This window comes from Balaenoptera acutorostrata, chromosome 15, assembly GCF_949987535.1.
Source record: "Balaenoptera acutorostrata chromosome 15, mBalAcu1.1, whole genome shotgun sequence".
Lineage (NCBI taxonomy): Eukaryota > Metazoa > Chordata > Mammalia > Artiodactyla > Balaenopteridae > Balaenoptera > Balaenoptera acutorostrata.
Window position 1 is genome coordinate 56858559 of NC_080078.1, and position 19809 is coordinate 56878367.

A 19809-nucleotide genomic window follows, 5' to 3' on the forward strand; every position below is an offset into this window, starting at 1 on the left:
TTTCAGACATTACATGAAATTTCTAAAAATCTTATATTTGTATTTGTATGGAAATATGTATGGAAATATGTTAATATAAATGTTTCAGACATTACAGGAAACTTCTAAAAATCTTATATGTTCTGGTATAATGTTATAAGTAATAATCCTAGTTATTACTTTAAAATGTATATCTCAGAAATAACTAATTTTCTTGTCAACTGCATTATTATGAACTTTCATCAAATCTTTAACCATGGTCATTTTTAAGTCTTTTGTCATTTACAGACAGTTCTGGGTGTACTCCGATGATTTTGCAAATATGTTCCTATAAAAGGGTTTCATCTTTAAGAAATTCATGGAAAAGACTCTGACAAGTACAGGTTTCTGGTAACTGACTGTACTGCTGTACTGAATGAATAAGCATTTTCAGAACTCTAATGAAAAACTGATGAACTCATAAAAGTGCTCACAAAAGATCAAGATGAAAAAAAATTAATTAATTACATGGGACTGAGTGAACTGATGAGGATGAGTATAATTTTTGTGACTTTCTGTCTGAATTAAAAAAAAAAAATCCCACAAGGACTCAGAGGCAAAGAATATACAAATCAATTTTCACTGCAAAGTAAAGGAGCTGTTACAGTGGAGGATTACTGGACTGAATGTCAATATTATGACATAGTATGAGTGTTTCATGTTTGGTAATTGCAATCATTGTTGCTTTTGTTGTGGTCATCCATGTACAATGCTTGGTGTCAGTCTATTTATCTCTTGTAAAAATAAAATACAGTGTGTGTGTGTGGAAAAAAAAAAAAGAAATTTAAGAACTTAATTTTAAAATTTTATTGTACACCATTTAAGGTAAAGTCAACAATTTCCAAACTTAATAGAGCATAGCAAGACCTGAGGAAGATGAAAGCAACCAATAAATTGTGCCTTAAATTCTACAATTATAGAAGAAACATGAGCCCTACTCCTGTGACTGTTACAGTGTAATTTGGGAAGGCATCCCAAGGCTCCAGCTCTGGGCTCCATGTTTTGGTTCCTCGGCATTGGATACAGGAGGAGGCTTTATGCGGCCGGTGCTGCATTTCCTTGGGTCTGACTGCCCCACGTCATCAGATCTCGTCATTATCCCCATTGTCTCCCCTTTGAGTCTTCCTTTGGCTGTTGTTCTTCCTCCACTTTGTTCAGAGGGAAAATGCTGGAAGATATAGGATGTAAAGTTCATTCTGCTGTTATTGTTACTTCTTTTGGCAGCAGATAGTTGGCAGCAGTGATGAAGAGAAGACAATGGAATGGGGCGTGGTTGGCAGTGGGTCACTAAGCCACTGGTACAGAGGATGGAGGATGAGGCCCCTGACATCTTCCCCTACCAGGAGTGCCAAGTGCTTTCCTCACGCTTTTCTGGATAGTCACATGGGGGATGAGCTGGCAGGGATGAGAGGCCTGGTGGGAGCAGCAGTGGGGAGGGACACCTGGCAAGGCCAGAGAGAGGGCTGTGTTGGAAGCCTCTACCCTCAACGTTTCAATGCATAACATGATGACACAGGTGAGAGCGGTAATTCTCTTAGCACCTGGTCTATTTTTTCTAGGCCAGTATATCATCGTACATATTCTGAGCCAGGTGAGCACCAAGAGAGGAGGACGAGAGTCTCATGAAGTCCACTGAGCCTTGTCTCTTTCACCTTCAGCAAGATGTGTCTCCTCCTCATTCCAGCAAGTGGAACCTGGTCTGCCTTGCTCAGGAGAACCCAGGTCACAAGCAAACCCTCTTCCACACACAGCTGTCAGGGACCCTTTCCCAAGTTCCTCAAACTGTCTTACATTTACCTGATGTTTTTAAATACAATTATGGGAAAGAGAAGCATTGTGATAGTCAGCAAGTGTCAGAAGGTTGAGGACTCTGTAAAGGCTTGTTGGAAAATCAGGGAAGGAGGCACAAGTCTAATTTCTATTCTGTGTTTCCTTGGCCTCCAGCACAGCCTCCCCTTGTATTAGAGAGGCCCACTGCAGATAAATTTGGGCTGCCAACAGCAAGACAAGGCTCGGGCATAACACCCAAAAGCTGTATGTACCAGCTGAGGCCCGATATAGCAGACAGTGGCTTCTGTTTATGTCTTAATCAGAGTGGTGGATATAGGATAATTGTGGGATGGCAGGAATCCTGGTACAGTTCCACCCAAGGCAAACTAGAAACACAGCCTCCTCTGCTGTCCCCTCAAAGCCTTGGCCACCAAAGCCCATTGGAGAGAGTGGTCAGGGATCTGAGCAGGAGGGCAGGCACATTCTTGCATGGCTCAGAGGATGGCAACAAACTCTGGACCCCTCTATTCTAGCCAAGAGCTTGGCTGTTTGGCCTATGGGCAGCACCAGAGACCAGCCCATGGACTGGGACAGTGGCCTTGCATAGGGGGCTCTTGTTTCCCTTGGATCCCTAAAGTGAGATGAGGAAGTGACATGGTGGAAGGTGGGCTTGGGGAGGTGCGGTTCAAATCCTAGCTCTGTGTCTTGACTGGTTACTTAACTTCCCTGAGCCTTTAATTCCTATCTGTAAAATGGGCATGATATCCAGCTCATGGGGTTGCCTTGAAGAAAGTGTCTACCCTGCACTTACTCCCTCTGACCGCTTGACAAAATACCATAAACTGGGCAGCTTATAAACAACAGAAATTTATTTCTCACAACTCTGGAGGCTGGAAGTCTGAGGCCAGGGTGCCAGCAACCTCAGTTCCTGGTGAGAGGTGTCTTCTAGTTTGCAGACTGCCGACTTCTCAATCCTCCCATGGCAGAAATAGGGCAAGCTAGCTCTCTGGCCCGTTAGGGCACTAATCTCATTTATGAAGTCTCCTTCCTCATGATTTTATTACCTCGCAAAGGGTCCATCTCAAAATACCATTACATTGGGGATTTGATTTCAACATATGAATTTTCTTGGGGGGGACACATTCAGTCCATAACACCCCCTTTCCAGTGACTGGTGGTGGTGTGTTCAGAGGATGATGTCACTCACAGTGTGTGAGAAACTGCATTTCATGCATCTAAAAGGGCTCCACTCACAGGCCTCATTGTCCAGAGCTCTTGCAAGTCATAAAATCATCAGCCCATGCAGCAAAGACTGTTGGGGACAGTCTTGACCAGTGACTGGTGTGAGCTGGGCTGTCCTGGAGACTCTGAGCCTCAGCTTCTTCATCCATTAGATGGGAATGAAGATACCAGTCCTCAGGTAAGGTTCTCTGTGTATTAATAAAGTAGCATATATTAAAGTTCTACTACATTGATAATGGAATGGTTGAATAACCAAGAGCACACACCTGGCTAGAAAAGTAAAGGCGGGAAGCAATGAGGACCCAAACTGGCCCTATCCTGTTTCTAACAAGGTACTGAGTTGTTCTTCAGAGACAACAGAACAAAACTGCAAGTCATGCAGCCGAAGCATGTAGAGGAGAAGATTCTGACCTCAAATAACACCCGGAATCAAGTTCTCCCCCAGGCAACCAAGGACCCTGATGTGACCAGAACTTGAATGCCAGAGCCCTTTCAGAAGCGGAGGGTCCAATGTCCTGGAAGACCCGGTGGTGAAGTCCCTCTACCTACTCACCGTAAATGGCCATACTCCAAAGCCCTGCAATCAAAACCTGCTCACCAGCACTTCCGCAAACCAACCCTCCTCCCTAACTCATAAAAGCTTGACCAAACCCCAGACTGGGGAGATGGCTTTGAGCTGAAGCTGTGTCTCCTTTCTCTTTGCCTGTTGACCTCACAATAAAGCTTTTTCTTTTCTCAAAAACTGGTGCCATAGTATTGGCTTCTATGCTCTTGGGGCAGCGGGCCCATCGCTTGGTACGGGGGGTGGTTCTTCATTGGGAAGGGAAGTAGGATGCTTGGGAGAGAGTCCTGAGGCCTGGGACAGAGTCCAGAGGAGGAATCCAGGAAATTTCTATAAGAGAATGTGCACAATGGCTCTGTATGGAGCCTGTGCTCTCTGAGTGTCGTCCTATGGACTGTGTGGGGTGGTAGCTGGTGGAAGAAGGGAACATTCTGTTTTCTCCCCTGTAGCTGGAGAGCTCTGCAACTGAGGGCTGGACCATTAGGAAGGGGGGAGCAGGTAGGGACAGGCATTGGGCAAAGACTGGAACATGGTCCCCACTGTGCCCTGGACTCTTTCTTGGGCCTGGGGCCATCACCACTTTGGGATCCTGGAAGCTGGTAAAGTTGTCCCGGCTGGAGGTGGGGGCTTCTCCCTGAGGAGGGCAGTCTGCTGGTTAAGGAGGAACTGCTGTTTTGGTTGTCTTCTGACATGGAGTTTTCACGTGTACTTGGGGTGTTTCTCGTTGAGAGGTGGGAAGGTAGATTATTTATTTACCACCAAATTATCCTTTCCTCCTCAGACTCTGCAAAACTGACAGACCCACGAACAAACCAGAAATTGCTTCTCTTTTGTGTTTAACTCAAATTTCTGTGTGGAGGCTGAGATAGAGAATGCTTAACTTTTGTAACATATTTAGTTACAGAACAACAAAGAGAAATATTGGAATCCCCCCCACCCCAGGTGCTACTGACTTTGTGTACATCTTGGCTATAAATAGAATTGGGACTTCCTAATATGGTTTTGTTCCAATAAAGCAGCTCAAGAAGATTTTCATCAGCCAAACACTGGTTGTAATAGCAGCTGTTGTGCAGTTTATCTCCTTTATACTATCTTCTCACTTCATCGCTAATTTTCACAGCAACTTTTTCTTGTAACAGCTTTTTTTTTTTTTTTTTTGTCTGCAGATCCTAGAATTCTTTCTCTCCCCCTTGCTAAACAAAAGAAATATAAAGTCAGTTCTAGAATAGGGTTAAAATTACCTACTCCAGATCTCTCTAAAAGAAGTTTGTGTCAAAGGTCAGGTGTGGATACATAAATAAATAGGGTGCTGCCTGCTTAACTGTGGGCTGATTTCCCAGAGATGCAACCAGAGGGAATTTCCTGAGCAAGGCAGTTTGACCGCCAAGGAAGCCACATCTTTCCATCAATAAGTAAAGTATTTCTACTCATATCAGAGAGCTTATGCTACAAAGTGACACTTTTTTCTCTTTTGTCAAGAAATAAAGAAGTAAGGAAGTCAGAAGGGGCATTTTGAGGACTAAATGGGAATCTTAGAAAGCAATATAATACTTTCTCTCTGATTATGTTGGAAACAGTCTCTTTTAAAACATTTTTTTTTAAATAGGGAGAGGATCACTAAACAGAATTAAACTGAAATGGCTTTGGAAATTCTGTAGCCCCAAAGCATTTGTATTGGGTATATGTCCTTGAATGATTTTTGTTTAAATGAGTTTAAGATAAACTTGAATATCCTGTTCTTCTGGGAGCTCAGGGAAAACTAGGTTGATTAAAAGGTAATTAATTACTGGGCTTCCCTGGTGGTACAGTGGTTAAGAATCTGCCTGCCAATGCAGGGCACATGGGTTCGAGCCCTCATCTGGGAAGATCCCACATGCCGCCAGCAACTAAGCCCGTGCACCACAACTACTGAGCCTGTGCTCTAGAGCCTGCAAGCCACAACTACTGAGCCCGCATGCCACAACTATTGAAGCCCATGAGCCTAGAGCCCGTGCTCCGCAACAAGAGAAGCCACCGCAATGAGAAGCACACACACCGCAACATAGAGTAGCCCCTGCTCACTGCAACTAGAGAAACCCCGCGTGCAGCAACAAAGACCCAATGCAGCTAAAAATAAATAAATTAAATAAATAAATTTTGAAAAAAAGAACCTACATTTGAAAGGGAAAACTTAAAAAAAAAAAAGGTAATTAAGCACATGTAGCTGTTGCAGATAAAACTAGCTAATTATACTTTAGCATTTATGTTTCCTTAAATTCTGCTCTAATAGTTCATTATTTTTACAATGCATGATGTGAGTATATAGATGTAATATTTTGTGATTAAGCCTCTCACCGTGATTATTAACTGTGATATTTTGCTCTCTTAATACTTGCAGTTCCTATTTTTAAGGTGCAACAAAGTGTACAATTTTCCTTCGGCTCCATGAAATTTGCTTAATGGAAACTCAGCTTGTTTTCAATAAGTCTCTGCTGGTTACATGAGGGTAGTTTACCTGAATTTTAAGTACATCACCTGGGAGAAAATATTCAACTTTTGTGGTTCTTAATTCAATTATTGTTCAGCCTCTGCCGCATTTTTGCAGTGGACCAAGAGCTTGGAGTCACTGCATTCTTTCTTCTGAAAATATGCTATTGAAAGGAGGCACAACTTGACCTATAAGAAAAGCAAAATCATTCTTCGGGACAGAGTATGGCTAGTACAGCAAAGCAACTCCAAGGGCTGCAAACCTCTATTTTAGTGACAGACACTGGGTTAAGTAGTCTGTGCAAGCACTTGAACACAGCCCTGAATGCCCAAGTTTAGGAACCAGCATTGACATTGCCCTGGGATTGCTCTCCAATGAGGAGTAATAATGTGTCACAGATGAAAGTGCTTGGACTGGGAGAAGGAGACAGATTCAAGAAACTGTTCTCCCCTACACCTGTGTGACCTTGGGAAGATGGCATGAAGCTTTGGTTTCCTCATCTCTAAAATGCTAATTATTATGCCTCCTCCTCCCCTTACAGAGTTGCTATGAGGACCAGGTGAGTTCAGGTATGTGACTATACAGAGGGACTGAGTATATATAAAGCAGGGACCATGTCCCTTATGACTTTTGCATTCTCCCATCACAGTTTTTGTGGATCTGACACAAACAGAATGACATAAATATCACAACATAGAAAAACAGAAAGTTGTTGAATGCAAGACTACCTTTCTAGCTCAGATTAATGGGAAGAGGCTTAGTTCTCATCTCCTTCCTTAAAACTTGACTTTTTAGGGTTGCTTAAGACTCAGTGGTGTGCTGGAGATGGCCCCTGCCAGCTGGGGACAGTCAATTGTGTGCATCTCTTCCCCATTCCATGTTTAGAGACGTCAAGTTGGTAGCTTGAAATTGTCCATGCCGAAAGTATTTACACCATGGAAATTGGCAAATGTTGCTGTGATATAATAAAAAAATATATATTTGGACTTTGTCCCTGGTTTCTGGCACAGAGCTTCTAAAACCCTTGGAATTTCCTGAGTGATAGGGGTGAGCATCTTTTGTTATTCATAATAAGTCCCTTTCAATCATACCTGTTTATGTCAATGAGGTGACTCTTCATAGGCCCCTAAAGAGCTTCAGGATGGGGGCTGGTTGCCAAAGGAACCAACTATGTGATTAGAGGGTTGGAACATTCAGCTCCACCCCCAATCTCCAAAGAGGAGAGGAAGATAGGGATTGAGTTAATCACCAGTGGCCAATGATTTAATCAACAATGCCTACAAAGTAGAACCTCTCTACAAACCCTAAATTATGGGTTTTAGAGAGCTTCTGGGTTGGTGAATTCCAGGAGAGTGGTGGACCCCAAACTCTGCAGAAGCTCCTGTACTTAGGACCCTTCCAGACCCCTCCATCTGGCTATTCATTTGTATCCTTTATGATATATTTTTGATAAACTGGCAATAATAAGTAAAGTTCTCCCCTGAGTTCTGTGAGTTGTTATAGCAAATTATCAAAACTATGGAGAGGCAAGTGAGAATAACCCAGTTGTAGCTAAGTTGGACAAAATGTGGGTCCTGGGGACCCACTACTTGTAATTGTCATCTGAATTGGGAGGCAATCTCATGGGACTGAGCCCTTAACCTCTAGGGTCTGGACTAACTTTGGGTAGATAGTGTCAGAATTGAATTAAATTGTGGAACACCCAGTTGGTGTCCAGAGAGAACTAAAGGATTGCTTGGTGTGGAAAACCCACACATTTGGTGTCAGAAGTACTCTATGGGTAGAAAGAGATCATAGTAGAAGGTACCTGTCAGAGTTTGTTTTTTTTTTCTTCAGAGAGCCAATTACTAAATATTTATTGATGTACCACTGCTTAGAGTTTTCCTGTGCTTGTGAATAACTTTGGTTTTATTTTACAGACTGGGAGAACCATGAGCCTCATGATTTCTGGGGCTCTGAAGTGAGCTGAAAGCCAAAAGAAAAGATCCCCTAATTTACTTACAAATGCATCCTCACCACTTCCTACAGGCAGTGCTGAGATAGACAAGATCTGACCCATCTCCATGGGTCACCCTGCATGGAAACTGTGGGCTACAATGCATGTCCTAATTCCAATGAAGTCCTCCTGAAATTGATACCAGAAAAGCTTTAGCAAAAGTCCAGGCTCTTGTTCAACTTGTCCAAAAGAACTTGGGCAAAGAACACAACATACCAAGAAAAAATAAACACACACACACACTGAGAATGAGAAGCAAAGAGAACAAAGAAGCAGTTTATTCAGGGCGGAAGTGAAAGTTATACACTCGAAAGAGAAGATTGCGGGCATCCTCGAGAGTGAGGAGTGTCACGAAAGGTTGTTGATCCCCCTTTATCTTATCTTTAGCCCTTTTAATGGGTGGGGGTCTTTTTGATTAGGGGTGGAATGTTCATTGTGGGGAAGGTTGAGTTGTGGCCTGGATTGCACCAGGTTGCATCAGCTTCTGGTCCTGCACACCTGTCCCCTGAAACCACTGTACGTGCACTCTAAGAGCTGTTTTCCCTTAAATTTTCCCTTACTAGTGGAGCACCACACGTGGAAGGTCATGCAGGGTCATCAGCAACCCGTGCATTTTTATTGTGCACGCTCCACGGTTTTCATGGTCAGAATTTCTTGACCAGATGCTACAGAGTTTCTGTTTTAGATGCCATTCCTCCACGCATCATGGCCTCAATAAGTGCACTCAGTGAATACACATGTTCTAATTGCAAACGTGTGGCACAACTGAGCTCTGTAATGTGCCCTCAAGAGCCCCAGCAGAATCCCAACTGTCCCGTGTGCAGGGCCATCCCTGCGCAATGCAGTGTGGAGCGTGACAGCTGGGCCCCTGTGCTGCACAGAGCGTGGAGAAGTGCAACATGGGAGGCCTGTCTTCAAAGTCTCCGTCCAATGAGCCAAGACCTACAGGTAGGATGATCACACACCCCAGTTTGCCCGGGACCACCCTATCTTTCACTTATTATTCTCGCATAAATATTACTAATACTCCATCTCCCTCTGAAAGCATCCTGGTTTGGATGATAAATTGTACATTCACCCCACATCTGTAAGAAACAGTTAACTGCTCAGAGTGGCCCAAGGTAGAAAGAGCCTGTACAAGAGGTTGGGTTCTTGTTTCAACTTAGCCACTGACTTGTGGAGATTTTGGACAAGTCCCTTCAGTGCCCTGGGCCCCCATCTGGACCTGAGGAGTTAGAACCAGAGCCTTCTCTGATTCATTGGATCATTCATTTATTGGACAAATAGTTATTGAGCTTCCTACTGTGTTTCAGTTGTCCTAATCTGGGCCACTTTGGATGATGATGTTAAACCAAAGTGCACTTTAGTTTAACATTCAGGCAGAGGGGCAGGGTTCCCCAAGGCAGGCCATTATGTATAGACAGTATCCTTTTAGTGAACAAAAGGAGCAGAAAGCAAGGGTTAAAGTAAAAGAAACAGATCCAACATGTAGTCAGATTTGGCTCTTCTCTGTTACAATTCCCCACTGTCAATCTCCATTCCACAATCTTGTGGAAAAAGGGGTGATGACCGTTCTAATTGCTTCGTCAGATGGATCTTTCTGGGAGTGTCTGCCATCGGTTCCAGTGTTCCAAACGTCGCTTCTTTTATTCCTCTCTGGAAAGTGTCTCCTTTATACCAGTGGCCTTAAAAAAATATTCACAACCTAAAGGTTGAGAGTGATGATCTATTCAGCAGGAATTTTGAGGGCTTCAGGCCCAGGAAGGCAGCATCTCAAGAGAGTTGAGGAATTTAGCACTTTTCTAGGTATGGGAAAATGCAAGAGTCTGGGCTCACTGAAATCAATCCCTTGATATGTACCTCAGCTATCTGGGGCCTGTATCCTGTATTCTCATATCCTGAGTTTCCTCAGCATTCACAGGCTCACGTTGGAGGGCTGCAATCACTAATGACCGATGTGGCAGGAAATATTCCATTTCTCATATCCTCTCTTCTTGGTCAGGATTTTGACCAATATTTGGTCCAATCCAATATTTCATGATCAAATTTTGTCCCATGGTGCTGGGAGACTCATCCCAGATCAGGTGAAATTCTTGATATGCCACTCCAGGTGCTAGTTTTTCAATTAAGCCCTATTGATAATTAAAGATTCTCTGGATCCTCTATCTAATTATGATCCAGGAGATATTTTTCCTTGTTGCTTCTCCCTATACCTAGAATCACACTATTACAATTATTTTATGTTATAAATGTGATTTATTTCCTCAAGATGTTTAACCATAGAAGTTTTGTTGGAAGCTTGGTTACACACTGGGTACTGTAAGAGACAAATCTTATAAAATAGACAGGATATAAATAATGCAGCTGGTAACATTGAAAAAAACATAGTCGAGCAGGGAGACACAAAGCACAAACAATTTGGCTTACAAAGGTATAATTCACCAAATTACTGTTAAGTCATAATTAGTTTAAGGGAAAGGTTTTCCTTACACCTGGAAAACACAGATTTAAACCAGTCATTTTCAGATAGAAACTGTAAAAATTATAACCATATTCACCAATTTACTCAGTCCTATGTAACTAATCCTTCTTGTTAACAGCTTTATGAAGCCATCAAGTTTCCCATTAGAATTCTTCAGTTTCTTACCCAGTTCAGCATTATGGTCTGAAAGCCAGAAATTTGTATTTATCCAAAGGTCCTTTCTATAAATCTTCTTGAAGAGGAAGCATTTTTGCAAAGGCATCAGAGTTAAACCATAATTGTCTATAATGGTGAAAGACTTAAGAAGGCACGTTTAAATCTGATTACAATGCAACTGACAAAGTAACTTTGTTACTGCTGTGACATGCAACACTTTCAGATAATAGCTAGAATTATGACTGATAACATTTTACCAGGACATATCAAATTTTAGGAACTCCATATAATCTCTAGAATACCTGTATCATTTGCCATACAATATAACCTAAGAAGATTTATTACTTATTTGACAACACTTCCCATGTAATTCAACATACCAAGTGAAACCAGTTAGTTAATCTCTCACTTTGGGGTGTTTCAGGGGCCCTTTGAAGCATCCCAAAGTTAGCTAGAGGTCAAAGGAACTTCATTATAATTTAATTTGGGAAGGTTTTTTTTGAATTTTATTTTATTGATTTTTTTTACACAGCAGGTTCTTATTAGTTATCCATTTTATACATAGTAGTGTATATATGTCAATCCCAATCTCCCAATTCATCACACCAACACAAACACCCCCCACCGCTTTCCCACATTGGTGTCCATACATTCGGTCTCTACATCTCTGTCTCAATTTCTGCCCTGCAAACCTGTTCATCTGTACCATTTTTCTAGGTTTCAAATATATGTGTTAATATACGATATTTGCTTTTCTCTTTCTGACTTACTTCACTCTGTATGACAGTCTCTAGATTCATCCACATCTCTACAAATGACCCAATTTTGTTCCTTTTTATAGCTGAGTAATAATCCATTGTATATATGCACCACATCTTCTTTATCTATTCATCTGTGGATGGACATTTAGGTTGCTTCCATGACCTGGCTATTGTAAATAGTGCTGAAATGAATGTTGGGGTGCATGTGTCATTTTGAATTATGATTTTTCTCTGAGTATATGCCCAGTAGTGGGATTGCTGGGTCATATGGTAATTCTATTTTTAGGTTTTTAAGGAACTTCCAGACTGTTCTCCATAGTGGCTGTATCAATGTACATTCCCACCAACAGTGCAAGAGGGTTCCCTTTTCTCCACACCCTCTCCAGCATCATCTACTTTCATCAGTAGATTTTCTGATGATGCGCATTCCAACTGGTGTAAGGTTATACCTCATTGTAGTTTTGATTTGCATTTCTCTAGTAATTAGTGATTTTGAGCAGCTTTTCATGCACTTCTTGGCAATCTCTATGTCGTCTTTGGAGAAATGTCTATTTAGGTCTTCTGCCCATTTTTGGATTGGGCTGTTTGTTTTTTTAATACTGAGCTGCATGAGCTATTTATATATTTTGGAAGATAATCCTTTGTCTGTTGATTCGTTTCCAAATATTTTCTCCCATTCTGAAGGTTGTCTTTTTGTCTTGTTTGTAGTTTCCTTTGCTTTGCAAAAGCTTTTCAGTTTCTTTAGGTCCCATTTGTTTCTTTTTGTTTTTATTTCCATTACTGTAGGAAGTGGATCAAAAAGATCTTGTTGTGATTTATGTCAAAGAGTGTTCTTCCTATGTTTTCCTCTAAGAGTTTTATAGTATCCACTCTTACATTTAGGTTTTTAATCCATTTGGAGTTTATTTTTGTGTATGGTGTTAGGGAATGTTCTAAGTTCATTCTTTTACCTGTAGCTGTCCAGTTTTCACAGCACCACTTATTGAAGAGACTGTCTTTTCTCCATTATATATCCTTGCCTCTTTTGGCATAGATTAGTTGACCATAGGTGCGTGGGTTTATCTCTGGGCTTTATATCCTGTTCCATTGATGTATATTTCTGGTTTTGTGCCAGACCATATTGTCTTGATTACTGTAGCTTTGTAGTATAGTCTGAAGTCAGGGAGTCTAATTCCTCCAACTCCATTTTTCTTCCTCAAGACTGCTTTGGCTATTTGGAGTCCTTTGAGTTTCCATACAAATTTTAAGATTTTTTGTTCTAGTTCTGTAAAAAAATGTCATTGGTAATTTGATAGGGATTGCATTGAATCTGTAGATTGCTTTGGGTAGTATAGTCATTTTCACAATATTGATTCTTCCAATCCAAGAACATGGTATATCTCTTCATCTGTTGGTATCATCTTTAATTTCTTTCATCAGTGTCTTATAGTTTTCTGCATACAGGTCTTTTGTCTCTCTAGGTAGGTTTATTTCTAGGTATTTTATTCTTTTTGTTGCAAAGGTAAATGGGAGTGTTTCCTTAATTTCACTTTCAGATTTTTCATCATTAGTGTATAGGAATGCAAGAGATTTCTGTGCATTCATTTTGTATCCTGCTACTTTACCAAATTCATTGATTAGCTCTAGTAGTTTTCTGGTGGCATCTTTAGGATTCTCTATGTATAGTATCATGTCATGTGCAAACAGTGACAGTTTTACTTCTTTTCCAATTTGTATTCCTTTTATTTCTTTTTCTCCTCTGATTTCCGTGGCTAGGACATCCAACACTATGTTGAATAATAGTGGTGAGAGTGGACATCCTTGTCTTGTTTCTGATCTTAGAGGAAATGCTTTCAGTTTTTCACCATTGAGAATGATGTTTGCTGTGGGTTTGTCATATATGGCCTTTATTATGATGAGGTAGGTTCCCTCTATGCCCAGTTTCTGGAGAGTTTTTATCATAAATGGGTGTTGAATTTTGTCAAAAGCTTTTTCTGCATCTATTGAGATGACCACATGGTTTTTGTTCTTCAATTTGTTAATATGATGTATCACATTGATTGATTTGCATATATTGAAGAATCCTTGCATCCCTGGGGTAAATCTCACTTGATCATGGTGTATGATCCTTTTTATGTGTTGGATTCTGTTTGCTAGTATTTTGCTGAAGATTTTTGCATCTATATTCATCAGTGATATTGGTCTGTAATTTTCTTTTTTCGCTGTATCTTTGTCTGCTTTTGGTATCAGGGTGATGGTGGCCTCATAGAATGAGTTTGGGAGTGTTCCTTACTCTGCAATTTTTTGGAAGAGTTTGAGAAGGATGGGTGTTAGCTTTTCTCTAAATGTTTGATAGAATTCCTGTGAAGCCATCTGGTCCTGGTCCTGGTTTGTTGGAAGATATTTAATCACAGCTTCCAATTTCATTACTTGTGATTGGTCTGTTCATATTTTCAATTTCTTCCTGGTTCAGTCTTGGAAGGTTTTATCTTTCTAAGAATTTGTCCATTGCTTCTAGGTTGTCCATTTTATTGGCATAGAGTTGCTTGTAGTCATCTCTTAGAATGCTTTGTATTTCTGCAGTGTCTGTTGTAACTTCTCCTTTTCATTTCTAATTTTATTGATCTGAGTCCTCTCCCTCTTTTTCTTGATGAGTCTGGCTAATGGTTTATCAATTTTGTTTATCTTCCCAAAGAATCAGCTTTTAGTTTTATTGATCTTTGCTATTGTTTTCTTTGTTTCTATTTCATTTATTTCTGCTCTGATCTTTATGATTTCTTTCCTTCTGCTAACTTTGGGCTTTGTTTGTTCTTCTTTCTCTAGTTCCTTTAGGTGTAAGGTTAGATTGTTTATTTGAGATGTTTGTTGTTCCTTGAGGTAGGCTCGTATTGCTATAAACTTCTCTCTTTGAACTGCTTTTGCTGCATCCCATAGGTTTTGGATCGTAGTGTTTTCATTGTCATTTGTCTCTAGGTTTTTTTTGATTTCCTCTTTGATTTCTTCAGTGATCTCTTGGTTATTTAGTAACGTATTGTTTAGGCTCCATGTGTTTGTTTTTTTTTACTTTTGTTTCCCTGTAATTGATTTCTAATCTCATAGCGTTGTGGTCAGAAAAGATGCCTGATATGATTTCAATTTTCTTAAATTTACTGAGGCTTGATTTGTGACCCAAGATGTGATCTATCCTGGAAAATGTTCCGTGCACCCTTGAGAAGAAAGTGTAATCTGCTGTTTTTGGATGGAATGTCCTATAAATATCAATTAAATTTATCTGGTCTATTGTGTCATTTAAAGCTTGTGTTTCCTTATTAAATTTCTCTCTGGATAATCTGTCCATTGGTGTAAGTGAGGTGTTAAAGTCCCCCACTATTTTTGTGTTACTGTTTATTTCCTCTTTTATAGCTGTTAGCAGTTGCCTTATGTATTGAGGTGCTCCTATGTTGGGTGCATATATAATTATAATTGTTATATCTTCTTCTTGGATTGATCCCTTGATCACTATGTACTGTCCTTCTTTGTCTCTTGTAACATTCTTTATTTTAAAGTCTATTTTATTTGATATGAGTATTGCTACTCCAGCTTTCTTTTGATTTCCATTTGCATGGAATATCTTTTTCCATCCTGTCACTTTCAGTCTGTATTTGTCCCTAGGTCTGAAATGGGTCTCTAGTAGACAGCATATATATGGGTCTTGTTTTTGTATCCATTCAGCAAGCCTGTGTCTTTTGGTTGGAGCATTTAATCCATTCATATTTAAGGTAATTATCAATATGTATGTTCCTATTACCATTTTCTTTATTGTAATGGGTTTGTTTTTGTAAGTCTTTTTCTTCTCTTGTGTTTCCTGCCTAGAGAAGTTCCTTTAGCATTTGTTGTAGAGCTGGTTTGTTGGTTCTGAATTCTCTTAGCTTTTGTTTGTCTGTAAAGCTTTTGATTTCTCTGTCAAATCTGAATGAGATCCTTGTCGGGTACAGTAATATTGGATGTAGGTTCTTCCCTTTCATCACTTTAAATATATCATGACACTCCCTTCTGGCTTATAGAGTTTCTACTGAAAAGTCAGCTGTTAACCTTATGGGAGTTCCCTTGTATGTTATTTGTCATTTTTCTCTTGCTGCTTTCAATAATTTTTCTTTGTCTTTAATTTTTGCCAATTCGATTACTATGTGTCTTGGCGTGTTTATCCTGCCTGGGACTCTGCACTTTCTGGACTTGGGTGGCTATTTCCTTTCCCATGTTAGGGAAGTTTTCAGCTATAATCTCTTCATGTATTTTCTCAGGTCCTTTCTCTCTCTCTTCTCCTTCTGGGACCCCTATAATGAGAATGTTGTTGTGTTTAATGTTGTCCCAGAGGTCTCTTAGGCTGTCTTCATTTCTTTTCATTCTTTTTTCTTTATTCTGTTCCACAGCAGTGAATTCCACCATTCTGTCTTCCAGGTCACTTCTCCGTTCTTTTGCCTCAGTTATTCTGCTATTGATTCCTTCTAGTGTATTTTTCATTTCAGTTATTGTATTGTTCATCTCTGTTTGTTCTTTAATTCTTCTAGGTGTTTGTTCTTTAATTCTACTAGGTCTTTGTTAAACATTTCTTGCATCTTCTCAATCTCTGTCTCCATTCTTATTCCGAGGTCCTGGATCATGTTCACTATCATTATTCTGAATTCTTTTTCTGGAAGGTTGCCTATCTCCACTTCATTTAGTTGTTTTTCTGGGGTTTTATCTTGTTCCTTCATCTGGTACATAGCCCTCTGCCTTTTCATCTTGTCTCTCTTTCTGTGAATGTGGTTTTTGTTCCACAGGCTGCAGGACTAGTTCTTTTTGCTTCTGCTGTCTGCCTTCTCGTGGATGAGGCTATCTCTGAGGCTTGTGCAAGTTTCCTGATGTGAGTGACGGTGGTGGGTGGAGATGGGTGTTGCTCTGGTGACAGAGCTCATAAAACTTTTATCCACTTCTCTGTTGATGGGTGGGGCTGAGTTCCCTCCCTGTTGGTTGTTTGGCCTGAGGCAACCCAACACTGGAGCCTACCTGGGCTCTTTGGTGGGGCTAATGGTGAACTCTGGGAGGGTTCACGCTAAGGAGTACTTCCCAGAACTTCTGCTGCCAGTGTCCTTGTCCCCACGGTGAGCCACAGCCACCCCCTGCCTCTGCAGGAGACCCTCCTACACCAGCAGGTAGGTCTGGTTCAGTCTCCTATGGGGCGACTGCTCCTTCCCCTGGGTCCTGATGTGCACACTACTTTGTGTGTGCCCTCCAACAGTGGAGTCTCCATTTCCCCAGTCCTGTCGAAGTCCTGCATTCAAATCCCACTAGGCTTCAAAGTCTGATTCTCTAGGAATTCCTCTTCCCGATGCCAGGCCCCCAGGTTGAGAAGCCTGACGTGGGGCTCAGAACCTTCACTCCAGTGGGTGGACTTCTCCAGTTTGTGAGTCACCCACCCAGCAGTTATGGGATTTGATTTTATTGTGATCGCGCTCCTCCTATGGTCTCATTGTGACTTCTCTTTTGTCTTTGGATGTGGGGTATCTTTTCTGGTGTGTTCAAGTGTCTTCCTGTTGATGATTGTTCAGCAGTTAGTTGTGATTCCAGTGCTCTCGCAAGAGGCAGTTAGAGCATGTCCTTCTACTCCGCCATCTTGAACCAATCTCCAAAGTCAGTCTTCTTAACCGTCACCATAGTTACAGTAGTCTCTGCAGGGCTATTTTACTCATTTAGGTTAACTGTAAATGACTCCCTAAAAACACAGGAATCTTAAGCTTCTCGTTTAATTTTTTTACTGTGCACATTTGGAGTTGCTGATCAGGAAAATCTGATTTGGGAAGTTTTATCAAAAAAATATCAAAAAAGTTTAAAACAGTCAGATAGGAACACAGGTCCCTGTGAAACAATAGTTATTCACTTAGCCAAAATAACAATAAAGGATTTGAAAGGCAAATACAGAACAGATCACTAAAAAGGTAGAGAAACTTAAAATGTGTTATCAAAGGAAATTCAAAATATTAAGAAACTTTGTCTTCTTAGCAGAGAGAAAAGCCAAATTCAAGTTTTGCACCAGCTTACTTTTGAAATATTTTTACTCAATTAAACTTATTTTAAACTTAGTCAATTCTGACCATGTACAAAACTCTTTTCTTGGGGTCCAGTTTCCATAAACCTTCCATCACTTAACTTATTTTAGCACAATTCTAACTTTCAAGTTGTCAAATATCTGGAGAGTTTAATTTTAGATAGACATTCCTAAAAGATAATTATTTTAAAAAGTTCACCTAAAGCTCTTATCTCATTTGCATTTTTTTTCTAAAAATTTCTTCACATCCAGTTACTTTCCTTGCTGACAAATTTGCAACAGATATAACAAGATTTTATTTAGCTTATATTAAATCTAAGCACAATAAGATATTATACTTAATGTTGATGACTCTAATGACATGTCTATATTAATTAGATCAACAAACATTAATACTGAATATTTCTCAGTTCCTGTGAACCTAAAACTCATTTAGCTTAATTTTTCTTGTATTTAGAATTATTTGGTTTGTAAGCACTTACTTTTCTTTAAGCCAATTAAATAGAGCTCATCCACAAATCAGCAAATCAACCTCCAAAGGTTATCCAAAGACAAAGACACATACAGGGACACAAACAAACAGAGACATCATAGTTTTCATTTCAAAATTTCAGTCCTGAGTCAGGTACAGCAATGTAAAACCCATCAATTTACAAAAAGAGTTTGGATTAAAATCAGGTTTCTGGCAGATGGAACAAATCAAGCTCACTTGTCTAGATGGCTGAATTTTTACAGAAAAGACACTTAGGTTTTTTATTTATCCTTGACAAGTCAATTTCTAAATTACTTTACCCTCTTTTCAAAGTTTGCATTTTAAAAAGATGGCAGAGATGAGGGTTCCTGAGAAGACCAGATAGGACATTTGCATCTCAAAGATACAGGCAAGTTTTTCCTAGGATGACTTTGTTTCTCCTTTGTTTAATATTTTCAAGCCTCTTAAGATAAATAGGGAAGGTAGTCAATCAACTTGTTCCCCACTGTCAAAGTTACCTGGGGCTCCTGTGGGGAAATTAGAATCAGACATCTCAAGTCCAAGTGAGTCCCCTGGCCTCTTACAGGATGTTGACGCAAGGGAAATTGCCCTGTTGCGGAAGTGGCTCCTGGGCCAAATTGGGTCCCCTGACGGGTCTTAGATGATGATACTAAATCAGGCTCCTGTGCTCCAGGGGTTAACATAGAAACTTCGATTTGATCCCCATGGGTAGGGGAAACAGGAGGTGGTGAATATGATGGCAGCATCGTGGGATGGGTGCAGTTGGAACAACTGCCAGTGCAGCCTGCTCTTTTGCAAAACGCTTCCAACTGGAGATCATATAATAATTGAGTGAGCCATTTAGGGGCCATCTCTCTTCTGATCTTAAATATTGGGTCCACACTCTATTACAATAGTACATCATGTCTTTCTTACAAAGGCTTATGGTTATGTTTCACCCATTTATCTAATGTATGCCCCAAAGGGCTCTCCTTCAGGATAGATGGAGTATTTCCCATTTTTATAAGTTTGATAACACCAAAACACAAAAGACGCAAACAAATTCCAACACAAAAGGCCCAAACAAATTCTGACATCGACGCACACAAAACTAAGACCAAAACCAAAGAACTGGTTCCTGAATGGGGTAGACTTACCCTACAAAACCAACGAACTATTTCCCAAATTGGGTAGACTTACCCTACAAAACTAACGAACTAGTTCCCAATGAACCGGCTTCAAATCAGGTAGAGTCCAACAATAATTCCCCCCTCCAATGGGGGAAATCAAACAAATTGCCTTATCCCATAAAGGAAAACCCAAACTGAGAGGGGAATATGTTCCCAGTGAGCACGCAGGAGCGACCTACCCTACAAAATTGAGTCTGTCGACTCACAACACAAAAGGATACACAAAACCAAAGCAAGACCAAGACCAAAACAAATGAACCGGTTACCGAATTGGGTAGATTTACCCTACAAACTGGAGTCTGTGGACTCGCAGAAGTTGGTCGGTTCCTTGCTTCAACTGCCAAGTGCTGGGGTAGCCGGTGCCGCTTCAGGGAATTTTGAAGGGAAGATCCTCAGGACAAATAGTCCTGGCAGCTGTTAGGGCCTTGCCCCGATGTTCCCTGACTGGGGCTGACTAGCCACGAGCAACAAGACTCCTGGCTGGCTAAGCCAAGTCTGTTACTGAGTCCAAGCTCACTCTGCTCACCACATGACAGGCCAATAAATCAGAGATGAGGTGTTGAGGCAAGGAATACGACTTTATTTGGAAAGCTGGCAGACCAAGAAGATAGCAGACTGAAGTCTCAAAATAACCATCTTATCAGGGTTTG

General features: G+C 40.6%; 1 long non-coding RNA gene across 2 annotated transcripts; it reads right to left on the bottom strand.

Annotated features, from left to right (window-relative positions):
• Positions 1-857: 857 nt before the first annotated feature.
• On the bottom strand, positions 858-19547 carry LOC102999962 (uncharacterized). Of its 2 annotated transcripts, XR_451905.2 has the most exons (4): positions 19444-19547; positions 6107-6247; positions 3043-3218; positions 858-1186 (listed from the first exon to the last, which is right to left on the bottom strand). It is a non-coding gene; the product is annotated as an uncharacterized LOC102999962 (long non-coding RNA). The 2 variants fall into 2 exon arrangements; XR_003624281.2 differs by lacking the exon at positions 3043-3218.
• Positions 19548-19809: the final 262 nt, after the last annotated feature.